Here is a 5,787-nt window from a genome sequence, read left to right as displayed (position 1 = left end):
GGGTGAAGGTTAGGCTCTGAGAGGTGGAGGGTGAAAGTTGGGCTCTGAGAGGGGGGGGGGTGAAGGTTGGGCTCTGAGAGGGGGAGGGTGAAGGTTGGGCTCTGAGAGGTGGAGGGTGAAGGTTGGGCTCTGAGAGGGAAAGGGGGATTAAGGTTGGGCTCTGAGAGGGGGTGGGGTAAAGGATGGGCCCTGAGAGGGGGAGGGTGAAGGTTGGGCTTTGAGAGGGGAGGGGGTGAAGTTTGGGCTCTGAGAGTGGAGGGTTAAGGTTGGGCACTGAGAGGGGGAGGGTGAAGTTTGGGCTTTGAGAGGGGAGGGTGAAGGTTGGGCTCTGAGAGGGGAGGGTGAAGGTTGGGCTCTGAGAGGGGAGGGGGTGAAGATTGGGCTCTGAGAGGGGGGGAGTTGGGCTCTGAGAGGGGGAGGGGGTAAAGGATGGGCTCTGAGAGGGGGAGGGTGAAGGTTGGGCTTTGAGAGGGGGAGGGGGTGAAGGTTGGGCTCTGCGAGTGAAGGGTGAAGTTTGGGCTCTGAGAGGTGGAGGGTGAAGGTTGGGCTCTGAGAGGGGGAGGGGGTGAAGGTTGGGCTCTGAGAGGGGGGAGGGGGTGAAAGTTGGGCTCTGAGAGGGGGAGGGTGAAGGTTGGGCTCTGAGAGTGGAGGGTGAAGGTTGGACTCTGAGAGGGGGAGGGGGGTGAAGGTTGGGCTCTGAGAGGGAAAGGGGGTGAAGGTTGGGCTCTGAGAGGGAGGGTGAAGGTTGGGCTCTGAGAGGGGAGGGTGAAGGTTGGGCTCTGAGAGGGGGAGGGTGAAGGTTGGGCTTTGAGAGGGGGGTGATGGTTGGGCTCTGAGAGTGGAGGGTGAAGATTGGGCTCTGAAAGCGTGTGGGGGGAAGGGTAGATAAGGCAATATCCCTTCCTCCTATGTCTCTAACCCTTAACCCCTAACCCCTTCCTCCTATGTCTCTAACCCCTTCCTCCTATATCTCTAACCCCTAACCCCTTCCTCCTATGTCTCTAACTCCTAACCCCTAACCCCTACCTCCTATGTCTCTAACCCCTAACCCCTAACCCCTTCCTCCTATGTCTCTAACCCCTAACCCCTTCCTCCTATATCTCTAACCCCTAACCCCTTCCTCCTATGTTGCTAACCCCTAACCCCTAACCCCTTCCTCCTATGTTGCTAACCCCTAACCCCTAACCCCTACCTCCTATGTCTCTAACCCCTAACCCCTAACCCCTACCTCCTATGTCTCTAACCCCTAACCCCTAACCCCTTCCTCCTATGTCTCTAACCCCTAACCCCTAACCCCTTCCTCCTATGTCTCTAACCCCTAACCCCTTCCTCCTATGTCTCTAACCCCTAACCCCTTCCTCCTATACCTCTAATCCCTAACCCCTAACCCCTTCCTCCTATGTCTCTAACCTCTAACCCCTAACCCCTTCCTCCTATGTCTCTAACCCCTAACCCCTAACCCCTTCCTCCTATGTCTCTAACCCCTAAACCCTAACCCCTTCCTCCTATGTCTCTAACCCCTTCCTCCTATACCTCTAATCCCTAACCCCTAACCCCTTCCTCCTATGTCTCTAACCTCTAACCCCTAACCCCTTCCTCCTATGTCTCTAATCCCTAACCCCTAACCCCTTCCTCCTATGTCTCTAACCTCTAACCCCTTCCTCCTATGTCTCTAACCCCTAACCCCTTCCTCCTATATCTCTAACCCCTAACCCCTAACCCCTTCCTCCTATGTCTCTAACCCCTAACCCCTTCCTCCTATGTCTCTAACCCCTAACCCTTAACCCCTTCCTCCTATGTCTCTAACCCCTAAACCCTTCCTCCTATGTCTCTAACCCCTAACCCCTACCTCCTATGTCTCTAACCCCTAACCCCTAACCCCTTCCTCCTATGTCTCTAACCCCTAACCCCTTCCTCCTATGTCTCTAACCCCTAACCCCTAACCCCTTCCTCCTATGTCTCTAACCCCTAACCCCTAACCCCTTCCTCCTATGTCTCTAACCCCTAACCCCTTCCTCCTATGTCTCTAACCCTTAACCCCTAACCCCTTCCTCCTATGTCTCTAACCCCTAACCCCTAAACCCTTCCTCCTATGTCTCTAACCCCTAACCCCTTCCTCCCATGTCTCTAACCCCTAACCCCTAACCCCTTCCTCCTATGTCTCTAACCCCTAACCCCTAACCCCTTCCTCCCATGTCTCTAAACCCTAACCCCTTCCTCCTATGTCTCTAACCTCTAACCCCTTCCTCCTATGTCTCTAACCCCTTCCTCCTATGTCTCTAACCCCTAACCCCTTCCTCCTATGTCTCTAACCCCTAACCCCTTCCTCCTATATCTCTAACCCCTAACCCCTAACCCCTTCCTCCTATGTCTCTAACCCCTTCCTCCTATATCTCTAACCCCTAACCCCTTCCTCCTATGTCTCTAACCCCTTCCTCCTATATCTCTAACCCCTAACCCCTTCCTCCTATGTCTCTAACCCCTAACCCCTTCCTCCTATGTCTCTAACCCCTAACCCCTTCCTCCTATGTCTCTAACCCCTAACCCCTAACCCCTTCCTCCTATGTCTCTAACCCCTAACCCCTAACCCCTTCCTCGTATGTCTCTAACCCCTAACCCCCCTAACCCCTTCCTCCTATGTCTCTAACCCCTAACCCCTAACCCCTTCCTCCTATGTCTCTAACCCCTATACCCTAACCCCTTCCTCCTATGTCTCTAACCCCTAACCCCTAACCCCTTCCTCCTATGCCTCTAACCCCTAACCCCTTCCTCCTATGTCTCTAACACCTAACCCCTAACCCCTTCCTCCTATGTCTCTAACCCCTAACCCCTTCCTCCTATGTCTCTAACCCCTAACCCCTAACCCCTTCCTCCTATGTCTCTAACCCCTAACCCCTAACCCCATCCTCCTATGTCTCTAACCCCTAACCCCTAACCCCTTCCTCCTATGTCTCTAACCCCTTCCTCCCATGTCTCTAACCCCTAACCCCTACCTCCTATGTCTCTAACCCCTAACCCCTAACCCCTTCCTCCTATGTCTCTAACCCCTAACCCCTAACCCCTAACCCCTTCCTCCTATGTCTCTAACCTCTAACCCCTAACCCCTTCCTCCCATGTCTCTAACCCCTAACCCCTTCCTCCTATGTCTCTAACCCCTAACCCCTAACCCCTTCCTCCTATGTCTCTAACCCCTTCCTCCTATGTCTCTAACCCCTAAACCCTTCCTCCTATGTCTCTAACCCCTAACCCCTAACCCCTTCCTCCTATGTCTCTAACCCCTAACCCCTAACCCCTTCCTCCTATGTCTCTAACCCCTAACCCCTAACCCCTTCCTCCTATGTCTCTAACCCCTAAACCCTTCCTCCTATGTCTCTAACCTCTAACCCCTAACCCCTTCCTCCTATGTCTCTAACCCCTAACCCCTAAACCCTTCCTCCTATGTCTCTAACCCCTAACCCCTTCCTCCTATTCCTCTAACCCCTAACGCCTAACCCCTTCCTCCTATGTCTCTAACCCCTAACCCCTAAACCCTTCCTCCTATGTCTCTAACCCCTAACCCCTTCCTCCTATGTCTCTAACCCCTAACCCTAAACCCTTCCTCCTATGTCTCTAACCCCTAACCCCTTCCTCCTATTCCTCTAACCCCTAACGCCTAACCCCTTCCTCCTATGTCTCTAACCCCTAACCCCTAAACCCTTCCTCCTATGTCTCTAACCCCTAACCCCTTCCTCCTATTCCCCTAACCCCTAACCCCTAAACCCTTCCTCCTATGTCTCTAACCCCTAACCCCTTCCTCCCATGTCTCTAACCCCTAACCCCTAACCCCTTCCTCCTATGTCTCTAACCCCTAACCCCTTCCTCCTATGTCTCTAACACCTAACGCCTAACCCCTTCCTCCTATGTCTCTAACCCCTAACCCCTAAACCCTTCCTCCTATGTCTCTAACCCCTAACCCTAAACCCTTCCTCCTATGTCTCTAACCCCTAACCCCTTCCTCCTATGTCTCTAACACCTAACGCCTAACCCCTTCCTCCTATGTCTCTAACCCCTAACCCCTAACCCCTTCCTCCTATGTCTCTAACCCCTAACCCCTAAACCCTTCCTCCTATGTCTCTAACTCCTAACCCCTAACCCCTTCCTCCTATGCCTCTAACCCCTAACCCCTAACCCCTTCCTCCTATGTCTCTAACCCCTAACCCCTTCCTCCTATGTCTCTAACCCCTAACCCCTAAACCCTTCCTCCCATGTCTCTAACCCCTAACGCCTAACCCCTTCCTCCTATGTCTCTAACCCCTAACCCCTAACCCCTTCCTCCTATGTCTCTAACCCCTTCCTCCTATGTCTCTAACCCCTAACCCCTTCCTCCTATTCCTCTAACCCCTAACGCCTAACCCCTTCCTCCTATGTCTCTAACCCCTAACCCCTAACCCCTTCCTCCTATTCCTCTAACCCCTAACGCCTAACCCCTTCCTTCTATGTCTCTAACCTCTAACCCCTAACCCCTTCCTCCTATGTCTCTAAACCCTAACCCCTAACCCCTACCTCCGATGTCTCTAACCCCTAACCCCTTCCTCCTATGCCTCTAACCCCTAACCCCTAACCCCTTCCTCCTATGTCTCTAACCCCTAACCCCTAACCCCTTCCTCCTATGTCTCTAACCCCTAACCCCTTCCTCCTATGTCTCTAACCCCTAACCCCTTCCTCCTATGTCTCTAACCCCTAACCCCCTAACCCCTTCCTCCTATGTCTCTAACCCCTAACCCCTTCCTCCTATGTCTCTAACCCCTAACCCCTAACCCCTTCCTCCTATGTCTCTAACCCCTAACCCCTTCCTCCTATGTCTCTAACCCCTAACCCCTAACCCCTTCCTCCTATGTCTCTAACCCCTAACCCCTAACCCCTTCCTCCTATTCCTCTAACCCCTAACGCCTAACCCCTTCCTTCTATGTCTCTAACCTCTAACCCCCTAACCCCTTCCTCCTATGTCTCTAAACCCTAACCCCTAACCCCTACCTCCGATGTCTCTAACCCCTAACCCCTTCCTCCTATGCCTCTAACCCCTAACCCCGAACCCCTTCCTCCTATGTCTCTAACCCCTAACCCCTAACCCCTTCCTCCTATGTCTCTAACCCCTAACCCCTTCCTCCTATGTCTCTAACCCCTAACCCTTAACCCCTTCCTCCTATGTCTCTAACCCCTAACCCCTAACCCCTTCCTCCTATGTCTCTAACCCCTAACCCCTTCCTCCTATGTCTCTAACCCCTTCCCCCTATGCCTCTAAACTCTAACTCCTATCTTCTTCGTCCAACACCCCTGTCTCTAACCCCTAACCCCTTCCTCCTATGTCTCTAACCCCTTCCTCCTATGTCTCTAACCCCTTCCTCCTATGCCTCTAAACTCTAACTCCTATCTTCTTCGTCCAACACCCTAGTCCCTAACCCCTGACCCCTGACCCCTCTGCTAGAGAGGCCATGTCGTTGTGCAATGTGACAGTAAAGGCTGGGTTGTAAACTACTGTTTATGTCGATCATAAAAGCAAGGTGTGTTTCGTCTGCTTGGTTTAGCCTCAGTTACAGCTGGTCTGAACCACCACTCAGCATTACATGGTCTTTTATAAGGCTGTCTGTAAAACAACTCATACCCAATGTTATTCAATTAAAAAACTAACACAAGCCACTGGGTTGGGAAAGTTCATTACACTGTTTTGTCGACTCAACTACGCCCATGAGAAACCAGGAGACAGAAAGGTGTTTAACAGAGAAACAGGGTTTTAGAACAGAGAAACTG

The sequence above is a fragment of the Oncorhynchus masou genome, chromosome 29, assembly GCF_036934945.1.
Source record: "Oncorhynchus masou masou isolate Uvic2021 chromosome 29, UVic_Omas_1.1, whole genome shotgun sequence".
In the NCBI taxonomy this organism is placed as follows: domain Eukaryota; kingdom Metazoa; phylum Chordata; class Actinopteri; order Salmoniformes; family Salmonidae; genus Oncorhynchus; species Oncorhynchus masou.
Note: the sequence above shows the minus strand (reverse complement) of the source record.